Raw genomic sequence first — 16,945 nt, forward strand, 5'->3', positions numbered from 1 at the left:
TATATATATATATATATATATAGAATTATAAAAAATAAATGAGAATTATAAATTGAAATTTAACATCAAATGTTACGTATAATAAAATGTTTATTTATTTACCCGTTTCCTTGTGAAATGTTTGTTAAAGGTTAATATTTTTCTAAAGATTTATGAATTTAACGATGAGGTCAATTCAAAGTTATTAAATATGTTAATGATCTTTGGCACTCAGTGACCACCAATCGACCACCTCCGATGACCTTAAGATATGTAAAGGGGTAAGAAGATGAATGTATTAGATGTTTTGCAAAATTTAAATATTTTAAATTGCCTATCTTTAAATTTTTAAAACATAGACGATTGTTTACCCTACTAAATTTATGACAGGTATTGCTATAAAATAAGTATAACTTATTAGACTTAGTATTGAAATGTGACCGGTGACTTTATATTAAATTTTAGGAAATGGCACCACCTACTCACACGAACTTGATGTACGATTTACTGCGAGCAGTACAAGAACTGAGCAAATAGAGCCAAGCACCGCGACCACAGAATGCACCACCACAACAAAATGTACCTCCATTTTCCCAAGAGCCGTCTCAATGGTTGAGCAGTTTTGTAGGTACAAGCCTCCGACTTTCAAGGTTGGCTTCGACCCACCAGCTGTTGAGGAATTGATTAGAGGTCTAGAATGCATCTTTCGACACATTGCTTGTACAAATACACAGAAAGTACTATGCGCATAATTCATGTTTGTTGGAACAGCTAGTCACTAGTAGGAATCTGTCTCACGCACTAGGACAGAAGAGCAGCAATGTAACCTGACTTGGGAGCAATTTAAAGATGAAGTGATGGAAAATGTTTTCCATAGGCTTTGAGAGACTTTAAGGAATCAGAGTATCTACAACTCAGGCAGAGAGACATGTTGCTTACTAATTACGAAAGGCAATTTGAGCAGCTCTCAAGATATACCTCGTGTTTGGTGGATGCCAAAGTTAAGAAGATTAGGAGGTTTGAAAATGGACTACACCCAGAGATGAGCATGATCATTATGTCCCATCATTTCACCTCATATCATGAAATGTTGGAGAGGGCTCATGCTATTTCATATCAAAGGACCACATTTGAATAGTATACCCAGCAAAGCAAAGAGTAATTGGGAAAAAGAAAGTGAAGTGATCAAAACAAAAATAGAAGTAACTAGCAAAATAAAAGGCCAAGCTATTATGAATATTTTATATTTAAATTTGATCATATGTCCCCACCATAACAATAAGGCTTGACATTGCAATTGTGACAGCATTTTGCATTCTTCCTAATAAATGTAACATTCAACTATATTAAATAGGTGGTAATGTCCTACCAAACGAAGAATGCAAACAATCATGGCAAAGCTGCTAATATGTAATAGGTAAATGGCAATAAGTTATAAAAATCAGGGCCCAACACAATCGAATTCTGTAGCTACCATCTTATGCCCCAAAAGTTACGTGCAAGTCATGTAGATTTGTATTTCATGTACAAATACAGTGTCCTTATTTGCAAATAATGTGCTATCTATGTTTGTATTGCTTTATATGTTTCATATAATAGAAGAAATAAACAAAACCATTTGTATTATAATAGAAGGGGGAGATTAACCTGAAATGAACTCTTTCCATCAGCAAGGGCTATCATAAGATTTCACGTGCTACATAATGGAGTCAAAATGAGGAATAAGAGCTGATTTTGCTCGCACCATTAATCAGCATATTCCAACTAATGCAGCAACTCAAGTTGATTGCAGCAATCTTGATTTACCACCTCCATTTGGCCCCCATCAAAAAAATAGTGATTTCATATCAACTATGTTATGAATGGCACTAACATGTGTAGCATCAAACCAATAAGGAGATAGACCTGTTATCTTCATCTCGATAGCATTTTTATCCTGCATTGTTCCATGTTTATCACACTTTAGATTAGACCGTAAAGAAATAAAGTGAACAATTACAGTCCAAGAACAATCATATGGCTCTCACATTCATCTATAATATATTCAGCAGTTTGCATTTAAGAAACAAAAAATCAAAACAAAACTACAACCTTAAGAGAAATCAGTTAAGTAAAATATTTATAGGGTAAATAGCTATTTAGTAATGTTGTGTTTTTTGATACCCAATAAATCTCGGGCTATGATGTTAACGTAGGTTAATATTATTTCATAGGTAAAGGCTGATGAATGAAATAAGTCCATCAACCAAATCCATCAGCTACACCTGGCTCAATTGTATTCCCTCTTGAATGGCTTGAATTTTGGCCCGTTTAAGCCTCTTAAAGATCCAACTTGAAGCCTAACACTAGTGTATATATATTGCTATAACCCTAAACACTTTCTTGTGATGTTTTATGTGGTTTTGTAAGAAAAATCAAGGATTCCCGACTGCCTTCTTTTTCTGTGAAAAAAATCCTCTAGAAGTGTCCAAAATGCTTATTTACTTTTTGTGTAATTGGTGGTTCCTTCATAGTATACCTTTGTGGTGTCTATTCTTGTTCTACGTGGGTAAGATTGAATAGAAACTGAGGTGAATTAAATTGGTTTTGGTTTGGGAGCCGATTGGATTGGTTGTTGGTAGAGAAAGGTATGTTTGACTAAGCTCAAAAATCTCCAATTTGAAGATCATTTGAGAGAACCTTTGCAACATTTGATATCAGAGCTTCAAAGTGGTGGTTTTGGCTCATGAAACATACAAAAAAATCCAAAAATCTCAACAGAAATCAAGTCGAAGAAGCTGTCCAAAAATTGTCAAAATCAGCCTCTACTTTTCGCCAATCTAGAAGGAGTTTGGGGAAATGGAGACCACTGGCGTGACATGCAGGTGGAGGCAAACCTTGCATGGCATCGCATGTCAGAGACAAGCGACGCGTGCAGCCCATGCGCAAAGAGGAGAAGCTACGCGTGAGGGTGCGTAAGAGGGAATATCACGATTATCTCTTTCAGCACTTTGTTCTTCACATTATTTCTGACATTTTTCGTGTTAAAAGTTTTCTATTTTAGGGTCTGCAGTAGAATCTGGACAGCGTTGTTCTTCAGACGGTCGGAATTCGATCGTGATTTCTTGGTTGCTGCAGTTTCCAGAGACTTTAGGACGAATAGTGGTGGTCCTAAAGTGTTAAATTCGCCAGTTTCATAATTTATGGACTCAGATTGATCCTCTCTGATAAATTGGCTGAACCTTTTACATTATTGCACTAGCAGACCATTGTGTAGAGTGATCATTAGCATTAGGGTTGTCATTGCTTAGTAACTATTACTTGTACTAGAAAATTTAGGAATTATTTGCCCTATTTGAAGTGTTGAATTTAATAATTAAAAGTTAATAACTGCTTTTGTGTTTAATTTATTGCATTGTGGGAAATTTTGAATTTTTGTTAATATACATTCGTGTTTGCATTAATTATCCCATTAGAACACCTGGACTTGACCCATTCGAATATTCCCTTGATCTAAGATCGTGAATCTTACGAAACTCTGGAATTCTAGAATTGTGTATATTGCGACCTTAGGATTACTCTGTGTGACCTATCTGTACATTTGGTTGTTCTGTTTTTTAAAAAAATGTCTCCACACTTTGAAGTTCAAATTTTTAATGGGAAATGAGATTTTTCTATTTGGCAACAAAAGATAAAGGGTATTTTAGTCCAACAAAAGATTTTAAAAGCCATAGATGGCAAATTTTCTGTTAATTTAACAGAAGCACAAAAAGAAAAGTATGATGATCTTGCATACACTTCAATTATTTTACACATGTCTAACACCATTTTAAGAAAAGTATGAAAACTTGACTCTGCTAATGAACTTTAGGAAAAGTTGGAGGATTTATATTTGCTTAAATCTACTCTTAATAAAATGTACTTGCTTGAACGATTTTTCAACTTTAAAATAGATCCTTCAAAGGATCTTGATGACAATCTGGATGTCTTCAACAAGGTAGTTTAAGATATCTTAATTGTGATGAAAATGTATCTGAAATGTATAAGGCTATTATTTTGCTTAATTCCATGCCTGATTCATATAAGGAAGTTAAGAATGTAATGAAGTATGGTAGGGAGACCTTAACACCCGAGATTGTTATAGACTCGCTTAGGAGCAAGGAGATGGAGATTAAGACTGAAAAAGTGGATAAGAGAAGTGGCGAATTACATATGATGAGAAGTAGAATGAGTTTAAGCAAATGAATTTGGATAAAACTCAAGACGGTAGTGATTCGAGTAGTGACTGAGTGATGAGGGTAGTAAGAAGAAGGGCAAGGGACGAGACAAGTCTAGTGGTAGAAGGGGTTACAGTTGTGGTAAGTCTGGGCACTTTATTTGAGATTGTCCCAAGAAGAAAGATAAACTGAAGGGTAAGATGAGAGGTAAGGCGAATTTGACTTTAGGGTCGAGTGATGACCCTAGCGAGGTTTATTGAGTGTAAACCTATTTACGGCATATGCATCTATGTGTGATCCTTTCTGCATGTGCGTGATTGCATAATTTGTTGCATGATGGTATGCTATATTTCAATATGTTTGATATGTGCTTTGCATGAATTTTGGGACAATACGATTATTTAGTGTAATTTCTTGCATGCATAGTGGGTTTCTGATGCATTTTAGTGTGTTGTATCTCTTTTGGTGAGGTAGAGTTTAGATGCCTGGGGTACATTATGGTTTGTATCGGGGATGGGGTGTGTGACATTTGGATCACAAGTGGATATGTGATTAAATGTCTAAGATCCTTTATCTATAAAGAGACCCTGATCGGGTGGACTTGAGAGCGGTACTTCTATCATTTCTATTAGGTGGAGACTCATTATCCACGTAGGTTGAAAGAAGTGATGTGGAGATAGAGTATTATCCCGAGAAGTTAGGATTTAATGTGACTTGCCAGTTAGACATGAGTTGAGTGATCTATTAAGTGAGCATGTTGGGTGATGAGAGGAGATATGTGTTCTCAAGGTGTGAGCAACACGGAATGGGATAGGATAAGTGTAGTGAGATCTTTTCGTATGGTCATTTATGCATTGTTGCATATGTGGTTGACTGTGGTTTGATTGACTTGATGTTAATTTGTGATTCTGTGTGAACGTGTTTCTGAAAAGATCTATATGTGTTATCTTATAGCATATCGTCATCGCATGTGTATTTGCTTTTGATTGTTTACTATTAAATATTTTATTCTACTTGGGTTTTTTTTACCTTAGCCCTGGTAAGTACATGAAGTAGGTATGATATGTGTTTCAGGTTGGAAACACAAGGTAAGGTTTGTGATCCAATTTTATTAGCTACCTTGATTATGCAAGTGCTAACTATGTGTTTTGATTGCTTGCATATTTATTGGGTATCAAGGTGGAGATTTATTGGATTTTTTGATACCCAATAAATCTCCGGCTATGATGTTAACGTGGGTTAATATTATTTTATAGGCATAGGCGATGGTTTGAATCTTAGCTCGTTTAAGCCTCTTAAAGGTTCAACTTAAAGCCTAACCATAGAGTATAAATATGGCTATAACCCTAGCCACTTTCTTGTGATGTTTTGTGTGGTTTTGTGAGAAAAATCAAGGAATCCCAGCTGACCCCTCTGTGTGTGAAAAAAAGCCTCTAGAAGTGTGCAAAACGCTTGTTTACTTTGTGTAATTAGTGGTTCCTTCATAGTATACCTTTGTGGTGTCTTCTCCTAGCTTTTGTGGCCACAAATTATCATCTTTTCTTGTCTTACATGGGTATGATTGAATAGCAACCAAGGTGAATTAGATTGGTTGTGATTTGGAGCCGATTGGATGGGTTGTTGGTAAAGAAATGTACGTTAGACTAAGCCTGAAAATCACCAATTTGAAGATCATTTGAGAGCTTCTGCAACCAGTAATTGGTATTTTCATAAACTACCTCAACTCTATGACATTGATCGAGAGTTGGGAAAGGAGGATGCAGTAATTAGAAAATAGAAAAAGAAGATCAGAAGTACACTGAACCGATGACCTTGGCATATAGAAATTGTGAATTTAAGTGGGTGAAAATCATTCTTGAAGGTATTAAAATCTCAAGGCAAGTACTATAGAACTCTACTATGATGATAAGTCTACTTTAATCTCTCTCAAAATCCAGTTCAGCATAATCGAATTAAACATACCAACACAAGCAAACTCTAGAAATGGATAACATCCATAAAAGACCAGGAGGCAAGTGTTGAAAGACATGATTTCATGTAAATTTATTAATAAAGTCGTTTCCTATCCCTTTGCTTATGGTTAGGTTGAATCCCTAGTTTATAGGGATTAAAAGAAAATTTGCCTAAGCTAGAATATTTGCCCTGTATAGCAAATGTGTACCCAATAATCTTCTAATCAATAATAAATATCAAATGACCCCCCATACAATCCAAAAGCAAGAGCAGATAAAGTACCCAACGCAACCTCACGTGGCTAAATTATGCCTTTGCAATGACAAATAACATGGATGCAAAAACTAGGATATTGATCGTTGTCTGTAGCTCTGTAGAAAGTTCCGTTAACAATTTCACCACCTTTTTTTGCCTTCTCACCGGCCTCATGATACCTGAAAATCAAATGGAAGCATATGATACAATTAGAAAGAAAGTAATTGATAATCAGAAATGTGAAAAGTGTATTCCATTACAACAATCACAAATAAAAATATCTTGCTATTGCTTTCTCCACCTTCCATGAGGTGTACCATTCTTCTCCAACTTTTTTACCTTTTGAATCCAGAGCAGGTTTAAGCTGTTTAATTTGTTGTTCTCCCAGTGTACCAGCCCAAAAAGAATGTACAAAACGTTTTCCCTTGAACCATACAACTTCATGCTCACGAGCATATAATATCTCTCCATTAGGTCCTCCAAGTGGAGCTGTTGTAGTTTTGATTCTTGACACTATAGGAACGAAATCTTCTTTAACCTAGAAAATGTTGACATCCAATCATCTACTTTAAAAATTCAAACATATCTATTGTGTCATCTGGTAAAATCACAAGGCCTGCAGCTGAGCAGGTGAATAAAAACTGAATATTTGACTGTGAGCATAAAATTCCAGGATCTGATTATTTCCAGATGCTATAGGTGTGCCTTCCTCTATAGAACAAAATGTTGAACCAATTGATCTAAAAGCTTAAATTGTTAGAGAGAGCCACATATAATCATTTAAATGTTGCCTTCTACATACCCCCTCAATTGAAGGCAGGATTCATGTTTTTCCATCAAGTCTAACACGTTAACAACTTCATTAAATGGGTAGCTATATGGCTTAAACCTAAGATCTTTGCCTGACCGTTGCATACTTAGATAGTATGTTGAACCACTAGATCTAAAAACTTGAGCAATTAGAGAGGGCACATGTAACATCATTTAAATCTTACCTTCAACAAAAATAACGATTTACAACAAATCGTTATTTTCAATTAAATTAAATTAAGATATTGACTAAACATTTACTTTATACATATAATAATCTCAAACTGAGACTGTATTAGAGACGTAAATTAAGCTACGATATCCTACTTCGTGGTCGTAATTCATGATCCTTCCGACTTCAAAAGTTCATTTTCTTTAAGATTGATAGGTATACCTTTATTACCTACATCTTTTCTGAATAGAAAAGATACAGAAGTTCGTTAAATAAAATGCAATGATTCACTAAATTAAAATTGGAGTTGCTAGGCTTCCATTTTCAACTTGCTCAGCATAAAGGAGATGAAAGAGAAAATCATATATTGAACCCCCGTTCAAAGAACTAACAGGCAAACCTCTGATATCAGAGAGCTTTAAAATAATCATTTTACTCTGCTTTTCTTAATCCTTAAATGTCAGTAAATTTTTCATCAAATTGTCTCTGTTGCACAATGTACAAACAGCAGCAACAGATTAGCACAATTTACAGAAGTCAAGGAATAATCAAGTTAGCATGAGCATCAAGTATATGTAACTTTCCTATGCCATTACAATCACAGGATATAAGCAAGTCTACTAGTACTTTGTAAGCTCACTAAAAGACTTACAGCTATAAATAAGGCCTCTGAAGCTTCATCAACTTCTGCAAATTCTTCCTCTAAATGAATCCTATGGACACGACCTTTCCATGAAGACTCCATGTCTTCAAAAACTCGTGCGGGATTGAAGTACGGAAGCTCATCTTCTGATCTTTTTCGAACTTCTAAAGAGATTATTTCACCAATTCTACAAGACACAGACTTGCATTCATCCACCTGAAAGTGTGAAGATAAAATGACACTGGATCCATTATTTGAACAGAAAACTTTCCTAGTCAAAGAAGTGTTTAAGTGTGTAAAGTGTCAACACACCATGGGTGAAAATGAAATTTATGCACAAAGTTTCAACATGTTATTGTTTCCTTTCAACGCATGATGGGTTCAAATAAAGAATGGAGAGAAATTTATACATATAGATTTACTTGCTAATGTCTCCAATTCAACTTTCAGCTCTATTGCCACACAAGTAGGATCCATTAATAACTTTAGGACTCCATTGAGCTCCAGATTGCTGTACATTTTGCAGTATGTCATCAAGCAAACTTTTAATTTTGCAAAACTTGATATGATTGGCCTCCCTCAACTCAAGCAACTTCACAAGCTGAAGATGGAAAAGAACATAGACAAAATGACAGCCATGAATCAAAGCCTGAAACATCTAGAAACTAAAGCAAGGATAAAAATAGTGCAATAATCATATAAGACATGCAGACTCACTCTTGCATGCATGTGATTGTAAGATAAGCGATCCTGTAGTGCAATAACCATTATCTGCTACGAAGAAAAACTGTCAGTTGCAGTACATATAAGACATGCAGACTCACTCTTGCATGCATGTGATTGTAAGACAAGCAATCCAAGAGTCAGATAAATGACTAAAAATGACTGTAAAACAAGTCATTGAGTTATTCATAAAAGATAAGTGAGCATCCGACTTACTGCCAAAGTAGAAGAAGAAATTCAGTAGCATTCAAAAAGTCATCCTCGACAACTTTTTTTAAGTTTCATCTTTGTTACACATATATATATAAGGAAGAGACGAAAAGTAAAACTGATAACTGCGAAATAGGAATTCTATGTGGAGATTACAGTTTTCGAGTTTAAAAATTGACGAAGTCCCCAACTCATATAAAAACAGTCAATCGTAAAACCCAAAATAGGGCATACTTGGAATAAACTAAGAACTATTATTAACATATTAAACAGCAATGGATTTGCCTGAGGCAGCCATTTCCTTAGTGGCACCACAACTTAACTTTAGTGTCAGCCGTATGTTCTGACTATGATATCTTTCTTAGTTTTCATTATAGTTTTGTAAGCAAATATAAGGTGACGCGACCCATGTGGAAACATACTAGGTATTGAAATAGCAGTAAAATTTCATGTGAACTATAAGCCAATTCTATTTCCACAACAATTATCGAGTTATGGACATAAAATTAAATCCAAGGTGCATCTAACGAGATCAGAATATTGAAAAAGAAACGAATAGATATACACATTTATCCAAAGCCGCTCATAAATTTGTCGTCTGAATCAGACTTCTGTAAGTTTTGAATTTATACGGAGTATAATAAGTACAGAAAATATAAGGGCAGCTCTTGAGAGTTTAATTATGGCCAACGGAATGTTGAAAAAAAAATGTTGGAGGAAAGAGGGGTTTACTAACTTGGATTGACTAAGGCTTTTAAGAGGACAACACTAATAGGAAGAAGGAAGTGAAAAAAAGGAAACTTGTATTTCTCAACTTTAAGAGTTTACGAACTTTTTGGTTTGTTACAAAATGGAGAACACTACCCCTTTATATAAAGTTTACGTGAAGCTTTTAGTCCACACATTTTTCTAGAGAATCCTAGACCACATATTTACATAGACTTTTGGACTATACATTAGAAAAGATATTTTCCTAGAATACTATAGATAGACTTTATAAGACCACATATTCTTCTTAACACATTACCACGTTTATCACCACATATTTTGCTTAGATATTTACATGGATTTTTCTAGTAGATATTTATATGGATTTTTCTAGATAATATTTCTAGAAATACTAGGCATGTTGGGCTTTTTAAATGATTTGGGCCTATGGGCAAAATCCTTAAACCCATATTATTTAGTCCAAAAATCAAGTTTACTACTCAACATCCCCCCTTAAACTTGATTTTATTACTCCAAATAGAGTCTTTAACTTGCGGAACACGTCATAGAGTGGCTTAGTGAGAATGTCAGCGATCTGCTCTTAGGAGGTTATATGTTTTAGCTGCACTTCTTTCTTTGCAATACTTTCTCTTATGAAGTGATATCTTGTATCAATGTGTTTGCTTCTATCGTGGAATACAACATTTTTCACCAATGCCAACGCCGATTTGTTATCAACATGGATTTTGATTGGTTCTTCTTGTGATACTCCAAGAGTCTTCAACAAATTTCTAAGCCAAATCGCATGGGAGACACTTGATGTAGCTGCAACATATTCAGCTTCACAGGTAGATAGTGCTACGATCGATTGCTTCTTTGAGCTCCAAGTGAAAGTTGTGTCGTCCAAGTAAAACACAAACCCAGTCGTACTCTTTCTATAATCACTGTCTCTGTCCCAATCCCTGTCACTATATCCAACAAGTTTGAATTCATTAGATGATGAATAGACTAAGCCATAATCAAGCGTCCCTTTGATGTAGGTGTCTCCATATAGCGACTGATAAGACCAACTCCAAAAAAGATATATGATCTTGTGCACATCAAGTATCTTAGACTTTCAACAAAACTCCTAAAAAGTGTTGGTTTTACTTTTTCACCTTCATCATTCTTTGACAACTTGGTTCCACATTCGATGAGGGTGCATACGGGCTTGCAATCGTCCATATTGAATTTCTTAAAAAATAATTTCACATATCCTGCTTATGAGATAGAGATGCAATCCTCCATTTGCTTTACCTCAATCCCAAGATAGTAGGCCATGAGGCCGACATCCATCATCTCGAATTCTTGAGTCATGGCTTTCTTAAACTCAGTGATCATACTTTGATTATTTCCTGTAAATATAAGACCATCTACATACAAACAAATAAGCAAAATATCTCCTTTCTCATTTACCTTTGTATAAAGGGCACACTCGTGAGGGCATTTTGTGAAATTATTTTCTAGGAAGTACTTGTCAGTTCTACTATTTCATGCCGTTGGAGCCTGTTTCAACCCATATAAAGCCTTTTTTTAGTTTTAAGATTTTACCTTCATGTCCTTTTATTTTATCGCCAGTTGGTTGCTCTACATAGATTTTTTCTTCAAGATAAACATTTAGAATAGCTTATTTCACGTCCATTTGAAATATCTTCCACCATTGGTTGTAGCCTTTGGCAACCAATATTGCTATGTATCTTTCTACTTCTCATTTAGCATTATTCTTTGCCTTATACATCCACTTAACTCCGATTGCTCTCTTTCCTTTGGAAAGAGTTATCAGCTCCCACGTGTCATTTTTCTCAATAGACTTAATCTCTTCATCCATGGCATCTCTCTATCTTTTATTTTGTGCCGCTTCTTCATACCCTATTGTCTTACAATTGGCAAAAAGATAAAAGAATGTGAGATCATTTTGATTTTCTATTACCTCATATAGCTCTTGTCGGCTCCTCATTCATGGTGTCCTTTTGCTTGAGCTTTCTCCTTGTGAAGATGATGGAGAAGCATCTCCATAAGTAGGTGATAAAGGTGGACTGATAAGCTTCTACTGCCCTCCATTCTCTTGTTCTTCTTCCTCAAAGAATGGTTAGAAGTCATAATCTTCTTCTTATACACCCTAATCCCAAGCTCCTTCTTCATCAAACTCAACATATCTACTTACGGTGATCTTGTCCTTCCTTGGATTATATAACTTGTAGCCTTTAGAGCGAGAGTCATAGCCGATAAAGACATACCTTTCACTTTTTCATCTAACTTGGACCGCTTTTGATCTGGACATGAGCATATGCAATGCTCCCAAATACTCGTAGGTGAGAGAAGCTGGGCTTTCTTCCACTCCATCTTCGTGTGGTGTCTTATTCCACATACTTCTAGAAGGCGATCGATTAGACAGATATACGATGCAATTAACAGCTTCGACTCAAAGTTCTTTGGGCAATCTCTTACTTTTCTATATACAGCGGGCCATGTTAAGAATGAATCTATTCTTTCTTTTGACTACTCTATTTTGTTGTGGAGAGTATGGAACCGTCAATGGGTGACGAATTCCATTCTTTTCACAATATTTCTCAAACTCGTTGGAGGTGAATTCTCCTCCTCTATCTGATCTCATGGCTTTTATGCTGTAGCCACTTTCTTTTTCAACAAGAGCTTTAAACCTTTTGAAAGTTTCAAAAACTTATGATTTTTGTTTGAGAAAATAGACCCAAGTCTGTCTACTAAAATCATTAATAAAAAGAAGAAAGTAATTGCTCTTACCGAGAGAGCTTGGATTGATTGGCCCACAAGCATCAGAGTATACAAGTTCTAGCAACTTCTTAGCTCTTGTAGATGTTTCTTTTGGAAAAAAAATTTCTCTAATTCTTTCCAAGTAAGCATCCTTCACATAATTGTTCCGCATGATTTATTAGAGGCAAACCTTTCACCATCTTCTTCTTACTCAACAACTTTATGCCTCCAAAATTAAGATACCCAAATCTCAAGTGCCCAAGTCAAGATATTTCTTTAAAATGAGCTTTTAAGCATTTAGCAACATCATTTTAAATGCTTAACGCGAACATTTTATTTCTTATTATAGGGACTTTGGCAATCAAATTTTCTCTTTGATCTCTTATTGAAAGACTATGATTTTTCAAATGACTATCATAGCCCTTATCTAAGAGTTGACCCAAACATAAAATGTTATTCTTCATATTAGGCACATAATAGACATTTGAGATAAACTGATGCGTACCAATTTTCAAGCTGATCAAGATTTTACCTTTTCCTTTCACTAGGATCTTAGATTCATTTCCAAATGTAATGTTTCCGCTTACTGATTCATCAAGATCCACAAACATGCTTTTTCTTCCACACATATGGTAGCTTACTCCTGCATCCAAATACCAAGTGTTCTTTTCTCTGCTCTCTTCACCTTTGTAAGCCAACAGTAGTGCATGATCCACTTTACTTTTTCAACAAGCGTAGTTAGCTTTCTCCTCAACTTCGTTAGTAATATTTCTACATTTTGAAGCATAATGACCAAGTTTTTGACAATTGTAACATTTAATTTGAGTTTTGTCATACATTGTCCCTTCATTTTGCCTCATGCTTTTTCCCCTTCCATGACCTCGGTGGAAAATGAGCTTTATCTTCTTTTCTCCTTGTAGAATGCACTTCTTCCTCAATCTTGGCCTCATCCTCTTCCTCTTTGGCTTCTTCTACTGTCGAACCTTCATTCACCCTCGTTCAAAGTGAGCTTTGTTTGAAGAGCTTGCTCTAATGGCTTTTCTTTCATCTTCTTCTTTAATCTTTCCTCATAGGTTTGTAAAGATTCCATGAGTTGATTGACACTTATACTATCTAGATCTTTAGATTCCTAGTAGTCAAATTTAGAATATAAAGACCTAAGTATCTTCTCAATTACTCGAGTGTCATTAACTTTTCTCCATTCCTCTTTAATTGATTCACAATAGCCAATACTCTAGAGAAGTAATCAGAAACTGATTTCGATTCTTTCATATGTAAAGCTTTAAACTTATCTCAAAGTGTTTGAAGTCGAACCTTTTCACCTTCTCAACTCCTTTATGAGACCTTTGCAAGATCTCCCATGCTTCCTTACTTGTAGTAGTAAAGCTACTTTCTCGAACATGCCTTCATCTAAAACTTGATAGATGAGGGTGAGCGCCTTCTTGTCCTTCTTCCTTGCATCCTTCAAACTATCCCTTTGTGCTTGGGATAGAGCGACCTCATCTTATGGCTCCGTGTAGCCTTTCTCTACGATCTCCTATATATCTTGTGACCCAAGCAACGCTTTCATCCTTATGCTCCAATTGTCGTAGTTATCCTTTTTGAGATGGGGAACTTGAAAAGGAATCATCCCACTTGCCATTTTTCACAAGAACCTCTGGGCTCTGATACCAGTTTGTTGGAGGAAAGAGGGGTTTACTAACTTGGATTGGCTAAGGCTTTTAAGAGGACACACTAATAGGAAGAAGAAAGTGAAAAAAGAAAACTTGTATTTGTCAACTTCAATACTTTACACACTTTTTGGCTTATTACAAAATGGAGGACACCACCCCTTTATATAGTGTTTACATGAAACTTTTAATCCACACATTTTTCTAGAGAATCCTAAGACTTTTAGACCATACATTGGACAAGATATTTTTCTAGAATACTCTAGATAAACTTTATAAGACCACATATTCTTCTTGACACATTACCACATTTATCACCACATATTTTGCTTAGATATTTCTATGGATTTTTCTAGTAGATATTTATATATATTTTTCTAGATAATGTTTCTAGAAATATTAGGCATGTTGGGCTTTTTAAATGATTTAGGCCTATGGGTAAAATCCTTAAGCCCATATTATTTAGTCCAAAAATCATGTTTACCACTCAACAAAAAAATGGGTGAAAAAATAGGATTGTGAACTAGCACATTTAAAACTAATGGAAAAGAGAGACCTCCAGTGCCCACAATAAGCACAGTTGATGATATAAATAGTTGATAGAGGCAATTGGGCAGTAAACACTACCATTTTAAGTAAATGTTGAGCTTGATAAATAATGGCAGAAAAAAACGAGTATATGGGCACATTAATTGGCCGCCTGAGTAAAAATTGAAAACTTTATCAAGATACTGCTCTTCCATTATATTTTTTTCAGTTTCTTGGAAATCACGATTACTAATCAATAATTAATAAATGATAATCTATTTTAGAGCATACAATCCAAATCATCTTTTACTAGTTTCCCAGATTCAAATTGGACTAAAGCTGATCCTTTCCTGAATAGAGCACTATAGAAATTGTTACTTACTAGAAGAAAATATAGTCTTTCAGGAACAATTGTGAGTCTGTGACCATAATCCACTTTGAATAATCAAACTTATTAGAGCTATTTTACGACGATGGATGAGATTATTTTACAACTGGCAATACATTTACAATGAGGAAAGAATTACAAGGTAAAGGAATCCCACCTTTGTTGAAGGAACACAAGAAATTTCAAGAATGGAGCATGTTATTTTGCTCATAAGTTTGCGTGCTTCTACAGCCAGACAAAAAATCCTATGACTATAGGAAAAGAGATACATATAATACAAATAAAAGAATTAAGGAAACCCATGTGGAAAGTAAGCAAAGCACAAAAGGTTTTCTTAAACAGAAGGTGGAGTCTAGGCACGCACCTCTTCTTCATAAACAGTGATGAGAAAATAGTTGTTCATGATAGGTGATGGTTTTGTTGTTCTACTTTGGTTGCAATAGCTGTCTTCATGGATGACTTGTGATAAGTGTGTTTTTGCACACTTATTTAGATCACAAACATGACTTAATAACGAGCAAAATGATTGAATTGTGACTTAATCTCGTTACAATTGTGAATTGTAGGGAACACCGATAAACATGATGAAATTCAGGAGAAAAGACGCGAAAAATGACCAAAATGACGCAAAGTGAAAGTTCAGGGGCCAAGATGCAATTATCCAAAAGTTGACCCGATGAACAAATCGAGAAATTGATTAAGCCAAATGACAATCGATGATATCTTGGGATGATGGAACGAAAAGAACGAAGAAAAGATGCCAAAAAGTGAAAGATTCAAGTAGAGGGACCAAAGTGGAGAAAATGAAAGTGAGAATCTATCATGCGGCCGCATGGTAGATCTCCCTTGCAGTCACACACATGAGGCAGGAAATTTTTTACGCAGCATGGTAGTTTTCTGAAGAAAAATTTTTATTGTCCTTATACGATTGAAACTCTTCTGGTAACAAAATTTTTAAGACATATAAATTTTACTGTCCTTCAATCAGGTACCTTTGCATACCGTAGGATGCCTTTTGGTTTATGCAACACTCCTGCCACTTTCCAGTGCTGCATGATGGCTATTTTTTCAAGCATGATTGAGAAATTCATCGAGGTATTCATGGACAACTTCTAAGTGTTTGGGTCTTCATTTGATGAGTGTTTGGAGCATCAGAGTCTCATGTTACAGCGGTGTATGGAGACCAACTTGGTATTGAATTGGGAGAAATATCACTTTATGGTACGGAGGGCATCGTTTTATGACACAGAATCTCAGTAAAGAGTATTGAGGTGGACAGAGCAAAAATTCAGGTGATCGAGAAATTACCACTACGGACATCAGTGAAAGGTGTTTGTAGCTTCCTCGAACATGTCGGGTTCTACAGAAGGTTTATCAAGGATTTTTCAAAAATTACTAAACCACTGTGCTGTTTGTTGATGAAGGAATCTACATTTGAGTTCACAGACGAGTGTTTGCCGACTTTTAACACCTTGAAAGAGAAGTTGATTTCAATACCCATGATCATCACACCGGATTGGAACCTGTCATTTGAATTAATGTGCGATGCCAGTGATTTTGCTGTTAGGGCCGTATTGGGACAACGAAGAAATAAGATATTTCACGTGACCTACTATGCAAGTAAGACCTTGAACGACGCACAATTAAACTATGCCACTCCAGAGAAGGAGCTCCTTGTCGTAGTCTACACTTTGACAAATTTTGATCATATCTTGTGGGGGTGAAAGGTCATCGTTTACACAAATCACGCTACCATCAAATACTTTATGGAAAAGAAGGATGTCAAGCCACATCTCATTCATTTGATACTGCTGCTTCAAGAGATTGATCTGGAAATTAGGGATAAGAAAGGTAGTGAAAATGTGGTAGCAGACCACTTGTCTCGACTCGATACCACAAAGCAGATAGAGACTGTGGAAATCAATGAAGTCTTCCCAGATG

The 16,945-nt window shown here is 35.5% G+C and overlaps 1 pseudogene; it reads right to left on the bottom strand.

Moving 5' to 3' along the window:
- Positions 1-5,818: 5,818 nt before the first annotated feature.
- On the bottom strand, positions 5,819-15,379 carry LOC111369002 (annotated as a pseudogene).
- Positions 15,380-16,945: the final 1,566 nt, after the last annotated feature.

This window comes from Olea europaea, chromosome 20 (genome assembly GCF_002742605.1).
Source record: "Olea europaea var. sylvestris chromosome 20, O_europaea_v1, whole genome shotgun sequence".
Classification (NCBI taxonomy): Eukaryota; Viridiplantae; Streptophyta; class Magnoliopsida; order Lamiales; family Oleaceae; genus Olea; species Olea europaea.